This window comes from Octopus sinensis, linkage group LG2 (assembly GCF_006345805.1).
Source record: "Octopus sinensis linkage group LG2, ASM634580v1, whole genome shotgun sequence".
NCBI lineage: Eukaryota > Metazoa > Mollusca > Cephalopoda > Octopoda > Octopodidae > Octopus > Octopus sinensis.
The window spans coordinates 4,255,204-4,267,982 of NC_042998.1; the positions used below are offsets into that span (position 1 = coordinate 4,255,204).

Sequence of the window (12,779 nt, forward strand, 5' to 3'; positions counted from 1 at the left end):
CTCATTTATTGGGAGTTACATGTATGGATCAAAACAGTTTGATTCAAATTTGTTGGTACTCTGAGAGTTTCAAGAGTGATGCTTATCTTCCCTCATTTTTAATTTGAAATGGCTGAAGATTAGCATCACGCTTGAAAGTCTCAGTGTACCAACAAATTTGAATCAAGCTATTTTGATGCATATATGTATGTGTGTTTGTGTGTGTGTGTGTTTATGTGTGTGTGCGTACGTATGTGTCTGCGTGTGCATATATATGTATTTATATACCTATATATATAATTATAAACCTACACGCAGAGATACGCACACATACACACACATGCACACATACTCACACACAATATCTTAAAATTCTGCTTGTCATTACACTACTTAGCGCGTCGGGAACGCTTTCATGTGTTTTGAGAAAGAGAGGGAGAAAGAAAAGAGGAGGAGAGAAAAAGAGGATAAGGCGAAGAATGAGGCAGAAAGAGAGAGAAAAGACAGAGAGAGAAAAGTCAGAGAGAGAGAGAATATAAAATAGGGGGAAACGTAATATTTATTACTTGGTTAAATATGTTAGTAGAAGGTAGTGATATAGAGGAGAGTTAAGAATATAATTTTAGCAGAGGAGTGATGTTCTGATGGGGAAGGTATAGAAAGGCATGCGCATCTCAAACGTGCCATTCACTTTAGAAAGAAACCAATTTCCCGTTTGCCTCTCATATGCAACGACTATCAATAAAGACGGACATTTGATAAAATGGGCCTGTTCTTGGCTGAACCTGTATTCGGCCATGGTCAGCTATATGTTGCGAGGGTTAAAGTTTTCAACACTGACAAACAAGGGAAAAGAAGGGGGAGAATTTACACGAAGAACATAATCTTCAAAGTATTGGATTGAAAGGCGTACGCAAATTGAAATGTGTATTGGCTCTGAGCCATCGCTTTGGCTTATAATTACCCAGCGATGTAATTTTCTGAGTATGCCATAGGGCATTAAAGTTTTACCCCCGTGAAATTGTGACCTCGATATGTTGTATATAAAATGATTTAAAAAATGATTTAAAAAATTTTTGTTTTCTAGATATGTAGTTGTGACCATGTGATATTTAAAATGCTTGAGGTCATCCCATAAATCCTGTCCGAATTTTGAATAAAGAAAACAAGTGATCAAATGTTATATTTAATTGAAATTTAATCCTCAATGTACCTTCCCTGATTATCTATGACTTCCTTCAATCTATTTATAAGGCTTTTTAATCCCATCAATGTAAAACTCTTTTGGCTTCAAAGCGAAGAACTCGGAAGTGTCAGTTTCGACCTCCTCCTGGCTTACGAAAGTTATGTCCCCTAAATGATTTTGTAAACTATGAAACAAATGGTAGTCTGAAGGAGCAAGATCAGGAGAATAAGGTAGATAAGGATTTTATCCCAACCAAGCTCTTCGAGCTTCTGTGATGTGATCTTTGCAGTGTGGGATCACGCATTGTCCTGATGAAACATCACTCGTTTTCGATTCACTAAAGTGGGTGTGTTTTTTTTTTCAAAGTGTGTTTCAAACGGTCTAATTGCTGACAGTAGACTTGAGCATTGAGTGTTGCATTGGGTGGTAACAATTCAAAGTGAATTAATCATTTGCAATCCCACCAGATAGAGAGAAGAACCTTTTTCCCATGAAGTTCTCTTCTCGATCGTGGTTGAGCTTTTTCTCTTTCGCAAGCCACTGTTTACGACGTTTATCATTTCAATAGAAGATCCATTTTTCGTCACCAGTCACGAGTCTATCCAAAAAGGCTCAAATGAGTTCACGAGAATGGAGAGAAGAGCGCAGACATCAACTCTGGATTTGCAGTTGCTTTCGGACAATTCATGGGGCACCCATTTTCCAAGTTGTTGAAGATGACGATGAACAGTTGTGTGGTTAGAACTATAGCTTTATTGCCAATTCTTCAACTGATAATGCAGGATTTTCTTCAAGTAATGCCTCAAGGAACTTATCATCAAACTCAACTGGACGTCCTGTTCGATCTTCATCTTCAAGGTTGAAATCTCCACTTCTGAATTTTGCAAACCATCTTCTGCAAGTTCTTTCATTCAAGCATTCTTTCCCATAAACTGGCTGTATGTCTCGAGTCGCTTCGGCTGCAGAGTTTCCTTTTTTTGTACTCATAAAGAATTATGTGCCTCAAATGCTCTTTGTATAATTCCATGTTAGAAAGGGTTTTCATCACAGAAATTTTAACTCTATTATTCTGTAGAGTAATACGTATTTAGTTTAGATTTACACAAATGCATAAAAAGAATTTTTAATTCCATTAGACATTCTTAAATACTATTAAATTTCATTCAATTTAAAAAATCATAAATTGGACATAACTTATAGAATGACCTAATAATTTCTTCTCTATAGAGAAAATGGAAAAATAAGAGTGAATATATATTTTATGAGTGTTGTGTATTAAGTCTATAAAATTGTGCATAAGGTACATAAACTATATATATAAAGTACATTAAGTAATCATCGTATTCCAATTTCCTTCATTTTCAATGAATTGCAAATGAGTGACTATCTTTTGATACAGACACAACGCAGGCTACTCATTCAGTTTATTTGGATAACGTTTTTACTATTAATTCCGTGAGAAATTCATGGAGCCCGCTAGCATATATATAAATATATACACACTCATCAAACTATATTCGTTTGATTATTGATTACTCGATTGCAAAAAGACTAACGACTAAGAAGAGTATTTGGCATTGTGAGCAGCTTTCATGAAAAAGTATCACCTGCTATAAGTAATGTAATACGTATAAAGAAATAACGAATTTATTGGGTTAAATAGATTTAAGAACTCGATATCTGATGCCTAAATACATTGATCTAAATCTTGATTTCAAATTTTGGCACGAAGCCAGCAAGTTCGAGAGAAGCGGTAAGTCGATTGCTGTTTGTTTGTTCCTTCTGAAGCCATGCCTGACTCATAAGGGCCGGTTTCTCGGTTTCCTTTGGCGTATAGATTCCCCACCTGGATGGGACGCCGGTCCATCGTAGGTGAGCTGCTAGATGCAGGAGGAAAGAGTGAGAGAAAGTTGTGGCGAAAGAGTCAGCAGAGGTTCGCCTCTACCTTCTGCTGGAGCCGCTTGGAGCTTAGGCGTTTTGCTCATAAACACACACATCGCCCGGTCTGAATTCGAACCCGCAATCCCTCGACGGCGAGTCCGCTGCTCTAACCCCTAGGCCATGTGCCTCCACGGTAAGTCGATCATATCGACTCCAGTGCTCAACTGGTACTTATTGTATCAAACCCGATAGGATGATAGGCAAAGTCGACCTCAGCGGAATTTGAACTCAGAACGTAAAGACGGACAAAATATCACTTCGCATTTTGTTCAGCGTGCTAGCAATTCTGTCAGCTCACCGCCATACATTGGTCTGAATATTAGCTACCCTTTACATTGAGGACATTCTAAATACTTCACACCTATGAAAGTTCTTCAAAAGTTTGTATATAACATTTATTATATCATATCTTGATTTAATTCTTCTTACGCTTTTTATTGTAATTCGTTATTTTTATTCAATTTTCTCTACTAGGTATGGTGTTTTGGTATTTAATGAAAATCTTTGTTAGCTGTAATAACTTTTTAGTTCCTTTTCTTGAAAATACTTCAGATTGTATTCACTTTGACAACGTTCTGTGGCAAACTATTGTTGACAACGGCACTCCTGCCAGTCCGCAATGATATAATGTCTGGGAATAAACACTTCAAGTGTTCAACAGACTTTAAAATTATATGCGCGTGTGTGTGTTGTGTGTTGTGTGTGTTATGTATATGCAACTATAGATGTGTGTATGTACGTATAGACAGATAGAGAGAGAGTGAGAGAGAAGACAAGGGGAGAATGAAAGAGATTTCGTTGACATAATCGTAGTTATAAGGAAGAACTCAATGTTACAGAGTAACGATAATCCGTGTTTACTTTTTTCTTGGAGAGCTCCTACGATTCTTGTCTATGCAAAGAAGGATCGATCATCTCTGAGGAAACTTGAGACACAATATCAAGATATTTTTTTAAATGTCAATAAACACTGAGTACATTCATGTACCTGTATATGTGCATATATGGACTTCTCTCTGTCTCACTCTGTGCACGGTCGCATATATATATATATATATATATATATATATATATATAATATATATATATATATATATATAATATATATATATATACAAAGTGAAGTTGTAAGATACCGCACGAGTTGAATTATATATGAAAGAAGGTTTGAAAATGCAATTTTAAAAGGTGTTTATTCACTTCACCGGTTTCATTTTTTTAGAAAAAGATTGTCAAAAGTAAAATGTAAAAGCTTTGTCAAATTCTTTTTGTGTTAAATACTGGTTGTCACAAAATATTACAATATATATATATATTCTTTGATAATAATAATAAAAATGTTAAAACAGTTTACAAAGAAAAAATCTTGAGAAAATATTAAAAAGTTCATTAAAAATATATACATTCTTTGATAATAATAAGAAAAATGTTAAAACAGTTTACAAGGAAAATAAAAAGTTCATTGAAAATATTAAGATTTCATTAAAAATCATGTTTGTTTGGAAGTATCTATATATATACACGGAAAATTACAAGTTCAAAAAGGTCATATTTTGGTAGTATATATATACACAGAAGGAGATATATTTAGGAGTTTACAAAGAATTTGTGATATATATATATATATACAACATGCAACCGATTCCCAATCGCTTTTCTACCACATTCATCCTGCGATCCTCAATACACCCCATCAATTGTTCACAGACTAAATAATTAAAGAGAACAATGTTTTGAAATCACGAGCAAAAGTCTTACCCTATAAATAGATTATGAATACATACATTATACTTTGTTTATCATTCTACACAGATAAGTTACTATGAATTTTCTTGAGCTATGCATTTTTAGACTGAATTGGCAACAAACGCTGTGAAGACGAAGCCCACAGTAATGGGCTCAAGTAAGTAAAGGGCCTCGTGTCGAAGGCTTAAGCTGATTTGTTTTTTCCTGATTGTGTTCAGTACTATGTCATAGAAGCTGAAATCAATATTAAATACAGAATCAGTAAGACGACATCAGCATTTCAGCAAAATAACATTAACATCCGCTGTATAATACTTTGTAATAAAGATTTCTATCCGGAAAAGAAAAAGGAAAAACAAACTGTGAAAATCAGCAAAACGTAGGAATATTTTCGACATGTTTGAATAAAATTCTGATAATCTCGGACCATGATCATATCAGAAACAAAGATAACATCGTCGCGAAGACTCCGAAGCATGATGTCAGATCGAAGGAGATTAGCTGGATACTTTCTGTTGTGATCGGATCATCAGTATACAAAAACAGCGTTTCGATGGGCATCAACAGGAGAAAGAGGATGACGGAAGACAACATATCACGTGACTTCGAAACTTTGATAAGCATAGAGCGGACAATCAGTCGAGAAACCTGGAAGAAAATTACTGCTCCTGGCGTAAACATGCACTGGGAAGACTGAATAGTTGAGTACTTTGAAAACGACAATTATATAAGAATTCAAAATACACAAGTTGAATGAAAAATATTTCGTCGCTTTGCATGAAAAATATGTTGAACTCTATCAAGTATTTGTTTCAACTCTATATCAAACTTACTCCATTTTGCGATACGAAATAAACTTTATTTTTATTTTCAATGATTACAGATATTTTGTTGAAACAGATTTTATTTTGAGCTTTGCTTACTTTTATTGGAACTATTTCTGTTTTCTCTTAAGAATACAAGAATGACATGACAGTTGTCCATCAATAGACTCCGTGATGTTGTTAGGGAAACAGATTCAAAGTATATTACAGCCAGTACATTTTTATAACAAGGGCAGCGAGTTCTTATAGATTTTGTATATTCTCGATAACGAAAAGCGTTGATTTTTGGAACATAGGAAAAAGGTTTTTGTAACAACGATTCCTAAAATGTTGAACGGATTGAATAGGCTTCGAGTAGAATAGAGGTTGTATCCTAAAATACAAAGTAAATAAGTTGCAAAACACAAAATAAATATGAGGTTTGGGGAAAGGAAATGGTGACATTGAGTGCTTTATAAAAGATTAAATAAATTCTTTCAGATTTTGGTACATTTCCGTATCATTTCAGAACAGAGGTATATGTGCATAAGATTAATATGTAGAAAATATGGACAGTGGAAAAGTTTTCATTTGAAACTTTAGCTATTTGTATGACAAAAATCTATTTCGTTGCGTAAGCACAAAACCAATATATAAATAACTTCCCAGTAGTGTATATTCAAATGTTGAAAATGATATACGTTTGGCTTCTATATATTATATATGGCATTGCTTTTAGGTAGAGAATACAAGAGATTCAGCTATACTCTACGTCTGAATTAAGAACTATCATATTTAGCTTCTATAAGTTAGTAGGATATTTTACCTGTAAGTATCTAGAATGTTACTATAAAGAAATCAATTACGAAATCTTTGAGATACTGCTGCAAATCGTCTTATATATTGGAGAACCTACACGATTTTGTTATTTGCAATTCGCACTTATAAGTGGTCACATGATATTTACATTTTGCTGTTAATAGTTTCGGAACTTCTTATAAATTGAGTTCCTACATGTAAACCTAGTTTCTACGTTTCTATTCATTCTGTTTGTTGAAACTTAGATGTAAGATTTTCAATTCTTTCTGCTCTTTACTCTTTACTCTTTTACTTGTTTCAGTCATGAGGACTGTGGCCATGCTGGAGCACCGCCTTTAGTCGAGCAAATCAACCCCAAGACTTACTCTTTGTAAGCCTAGTACTTATTCTGTCGGTCTCTGTTGCCGAACCGCTAGGTTATGGAGACGTAAACACACCAGCATCGGTTGTCAAGCGATGTTGAGGGGACAAATACAAACACAAACACACACACACACACGCACACACACACACACATATATATATATATTTATATATACATATATACGATGGGCTTCTTTCATTTTACGTCTACCAAATCCACTCACAAAAACATTGGTTAGTCCGAGGCTATAGTAGAAGACACTTTCCCAAGGTGCCACGCAGTGGGAAGGAACTCGGAACCATATGGTTGGTAAGCATGCTACTTACCACACAGCCACTCATTCCGTTTAATTTTTCGATATAAAATTTGTACCACATTTATCTTCATCAGTGGGTAGACTTTTATAGATAAAGTTCCAATAAGTGGTCAAAGTATCTCCGTATTGTATAAGTTTATCTATGAAAATAATAATCATGGCACAGGCGTGTGGAAAGAAATTTGCTTCTCAACTACATGGTTGAATCCTACTACCTGGCGGTATCTTGGGCGAGTGTCTTCTCCAATAGCCTCAGGTAAGCCAAACCCTTGCGAGTGGATTTGGTAGACGAAAAGCCCGTCGCACACCCCCACACCCCCACACCCACACATCACGCTCGCGCACTTATTTGTGTGTGTGTGTGTGAGTGCGTGCTTGTGTCTTCGTGTCTTTCTTTGTCCCCCCCCCTATGAACGCGTGACAACTTGTGTCGGTGTCTTTACGTTTCTGCAATTTAGCGGTTTGGCAAAAGAATGAGCATTAGGCTATAAAATGAAAATAAGAACTGTGTTCCATTCATTCAAAGCGGTGCCCCAGCATGGCCGCAGTGTAATGACTGAAATATATCAAAGACAAAAGATAAAAGGCATTGAAAATATTAGCAATGAAATATTTGAAAATGTAATAGAGAAAATCCTTAAAATTCATTTCCTGTCAGTTCGTAGAAAAAGGCATAATATAATTTATTAATCCAACTTCAATGTTGCTTATATAACTTGAAACTAATATATCTGTTTGTGGTGATTCTAAATTCTTGACACTTTACGGAACATTGTCAAATGCCACTTCGCGTGTTGCTTCAAAACTAGCAACACGAGTGCAGTCATCGGCGATAAAAAGTTATGTACTTTCATTTCAAGTATAGATTTTCTCATTTGTGATCGTAAACCTTATCAAGTTTTGATTTGATTTGTGTGACAAGATCGCTGTTTTAGACTGAAGTATATTATGTCTAAACTCAAACTTGTTAAACTATTTTCTATAACATAATGGAGGTGAATTACTGACCACACAAAATACCTTCATGTGATCATACAAAGTCCTAACTTGATCTTAAATTTCATCATCTTCAATCCAAGATGTTTTACTTGAACATAGGTGATGCTTTTGTTGCGTCTGTCTGTGATGGAAACATCGAGATGTCTCATGAAATTTCCATTATTGTTTGTATAGCCGAGAGTACATTCCTTTCTCAACGACGTATTGGGGTTACCTTGACTTTATATACAATGGGAAATTTTACCATATATTTCAATAACACTTCTACATTTCTATCTCCTCTCTCCTCAATATTCGTCTTTGTCAGTATGGTGCAGTTACCATTACTGCTACTAGCGTCGCATCCTGACAATTTACTCTTCTATAACCCTTAAATATTTCGGGTGTGTCTGAGAACAATAAGCTGGTGTTTATTATATAGACGTGTGTAATACCATAATCGATTTAATATGGATTTATTAGCGCGCAGAATCATTACAGGGATGGAATGTCGAATATTATCACCTGGCAGTGGGGGCTAGAAGCTTCATTGAAAGGAAAATGACAACGCTTTTCAAAAGAAGATTCGTTTTTTCTAGCTCCGAGCTGCGAAAACTAATAAGGAAAGTACAGGAGGCGGTCGGAAAAATCCAGCCTCTATATATGGCTGAAGCGGGAAGACCGAAAATAGCTTGAAAGTCATAACACGCAGGCAGGAAAATAACATCATTAGGTGAGACAAGCTGACACTGAATCTGCTTCGCTGATTGACAGGTGACAATCTCGTTTAGAGAATGCGTGGGCTAAGACTACGGGCCTTCACTACTCAGTTAAGGTGAGACAGTGTCACGTGACAACTTGCAGGGGCTGCCTGCTGGAGGCTAGCAGCAGGTATTTAAAGGGAAAATTTTTGGCAAGTCAGTCAGTCACCGGCTGACACTCGTTGACGCTACATCGAAGAGGCCAGGGAACAGAAGAAAGAAGAAGAAAGAAGACATGCACCCAACACCAGAGCTAAAGACACCTCCGAAAGGGGGGGGGGGCGCCACGTCAAAACGGTAGAGGAGTAGGGGCCGAAACCGGACGTGGTTCCTCCTGATGATGTCTTGAGCTAACTGGATCCTATAAAGGAGCTGTTGTGGTAGCACACCACGAAACACGGCTGTAATTCCCCAATTGTGATGCAACAGTAGCATATCGGAAACTTAGGTCAACAATTTATATGTTATAAACTATCAATTAAAAATATGTATTGCTTCGGCAATACATATACTAAAATTGGAACGATACAGAGAAGATTAGCATGGCCCCTGCGCAAGGATGACACGCAAATTCGTGAAGCGTTCCATATATTTTTAGGCTTAGGAGTGGCTGTGTGGTAAGTAACTTGCTTACCAACCACGTGCTTCCGGGTTCAGACCCACTGCGTGACACCTTGGGCAAGTGTCTTCTACTATAGCCTCAGGCCGACCAAAGCCTTGTGAGTGGATTTGGTAGACAGAAACTGAAAGAAGCCCGTCGTATATATGTATATACGTATATATATACATGTATATACGTATATATATAGGAGGCGCGTAGCTTAGTGCTTAGGGTGTCAGCATCATGATCTTTAGAATGTGGTTTCGATTCCTGTACCGAGCGACGCGTTGTGTTCTTGAGCAAAACACGTCATTTCACGTTGCTTCGAGTCAGGTGGCAAAAAGGAGTAACGCTGCAATGGACTGGCGTCCTGTCCAGCTGGGGAACACGAATGCCATTGAAACCGGGAAACCGGGTCCGTGAGCCTGGCTAGGCTTTAAAAGGGCGCATTTATTTTAAATGGTGGTGCCCCAGCATGGCTACAGCCCGTGAGCTGAAACTAGATGAAATAAAATAACAATAATATATATATATATAATTTTGTTTTGATTAATGTGGGATAGCGTTTATTCCGCTTATTTTATCTTTCATCTTCACAAAGTTCTGCCATTCCCGCTCAGCCTCAATCTAGTCCTCATGGGTAAACGTTAGTTAATGAAATTTGATTTAGAATTTCAAAACCTTTTTAATTTTCGATATCAGTATATAGTGAAGTATATAGAAATAAAGCTAAAAAGTAATAGGTATTTTCTTTTATTAGTTGATTGTTTAAGCTCTCGATAGATCATCACAACATAACCTCCAGATACATTATCACATTTCTAAATAACTCGCATTGGAGTACACAATGTTCAAAAACAATAGAATAGTGGTGGTAGTGGTTTCTTTGGATCACAGCTCAGCTTGATCATGGATAATTACTGTCTAAACTCAAACGCAATCAACACCTCAAATGCAGCCACCATCAGAATGACAATGCGACGTCAACAGCAAAAGCAACAACATAGTTACTTACAGTGTCCCGAGGAGGTAGAAATACACATTTTTTGTTGAGTTTTTGTGGAATATATCTTAGGAAACAATTAATATTAGAAATTACTTCGATTTATATTTATGTCGGAAACAATTTGATTTATATCCATAACTTAATGACAGGAAATGATTCAGCATTTATTTCTTTAACAAATCTTCCGTTACTGATACACTAATGTAATTTATAAACTTGATATTCAGTTTGAACCACTCATTAGGATACATGAGTGGTTCAAGCTTGTTGCAATTTTAGTTGAACATGTTGGTAAAGGTATTTTAGATAAGAAGAAAAAAAAATTGAGTAATAATATAAGCCTCACTAGTAATATCTAAATGTTACGTATTTTAATGGAATAGGCGTCTCTGAATTAGCGATAGATCAGACATTCAGAAGATACGGTGCATTTATGAAGCAGTGCTAATAGCAAATCAATAATGCTTCGAAGCCAATAATTTGAGAAATCCACAGTCTGTATCAAATCTAATATGTTTGTGTACATCATAACATCTCCATATATATGAGAGTATCTTATGTAGGTCATTATGTACAAAAGAAATTTTGCTTAGTAGTTACATTGTTCTGTGGTATCGTTTATATTCATACTGATGAATACAGTGAGGAACATAATTGGTTTTTGTCCTATTTCCGAAATAGTGTGACTTTTTAAGTACGCATAGTTTGTGTAATCCGACCTTAAATTTTGTTTGGATATTGCAAAGTAACACTAGTTATTTAAAATCATTGAATAACTACAAAGTTATTCTTGTTTTTAAATTGTTCACGGTTGAGAGTGATTATCGGAATATATCCATTAATTTCTTGAAGTCACATAAATCAGAAGATTAGAAATAAATATACTGTTATTGCTCCTGGTGTTATTGTTGTCGTTGGTGTTGTTTTCGTTGCTGTTGAAGTTTTTGGTGATGTGATGGTGGGGGTGTTGGACGCCGTAGTGTTAAGATTTAGTCAATAATTTTTTTACGCTTTGGATTATTGTTGTCCGAACTATTTAAATTTCCAAGTATATTTCTGGAACCACTGGTCATTTAGTATGTGACATTGCTACTATCTTCTCGATTAGAATATAAGTACTACCTTTAGTTATTTCGGTAGAAAGGAATAATACACAAAAGCAGAACGGTGTACAAAATCAAAATAAGAATCTGCTCCTTTAAAATACCAAGTAGTATGTATTGGAAACAAACAATCTGAATGAAAGTGAAAAATGTTGGATGTCCGCTGAAAATTATTTAGCGCATTCATTTATGCTGGAATATATTTCTATTTGATGCTTGGCGGATGTTTACGCATTTGGAGTTCTACTTTTCTGGCTATATGCTGAAACTGAAGCGATTATAGCGTGGAAAACTCATTTTAGCCATAAAAAAACTCAGAATCTGTTAATTTTACTTCATCATACATTTGTATCAAACTTTTCGCCACAAGTCGACGACTTTTACATTAAGATAGTGACTAGAATTTGGAAGGCAAAAAATAAATGATTAAATGAAGTTACCATTTCTGTGTATTTTCAAATGACTAAAACGTATCTTTCATTTTGTAGCTCTTTGCATAGATTGTTAAAAAAAAAGTAAATGCAACCATTATATTAAAACCATGTTTTGTTCACACGAATAATGCATGCCTTCACTAAGCTGCTCTGAAAATTGAAAACCATTCAAATATTCTAAATAGCAGAGAAGATATGAAATTCTGGTAAACTGTTCTGTATTAGATCCATCTGGAGTTCAGTTCATTCCGTAATATCATTCGCATCAATCGTGGCATATATAATAGAATCCGTTTTGATTCTTCAAATTTAGAGTTTGAACGTATCATTTAATGAGTGGTTGGTGACTTTATTATATAGTTTATGTTGATAATTGTGTAGAAATATTAGAAATATACATAGCACATTTTATTTCTTTCAAGCGTTCACTGGAATCAAACATAAACATTACGTAACCAATATTAATGTCTATTAATATCAGATATTAAATGCGTTACAAGATAAAACGTCACAGTTTTAAAATGCACTGTTTTTAATTTAGTCGTATGAAATAGTTTATGTACTTCGAACATACATTAATTTCAAAAATTTATTATTGATTTTTTCTTTTTACATTTTTGGCATGCTACTCTTGCTGGTATGCCAATCTACAAATGAGTTAAAGTCACAAATAAAATATATAATAAATGGTCTGAAATGAAACAAGTTCATTGGAAATTGATAATATTCGATGTTTGATTTC

The 12,779-nt window shown here is 35.3% G+C and overlaps 1 non-coding gene across 1 annotated transcript; it reads left to right on the top strand.

Moving 5' to 3' along the window:
• Positions 1-9,381: 9,381 nt before the first annotated feature.
• Positions 9,382-9,487, top strand: LOC115208808. Its single transcript, XR_003881255.1, has one exon. It is a non-coding gene; the product is annotated as a U6 spliceosomal RNA (small nuclear RNA).
• Positions 9,488-12,779: the final 3,292 nt, after the last annotated feature.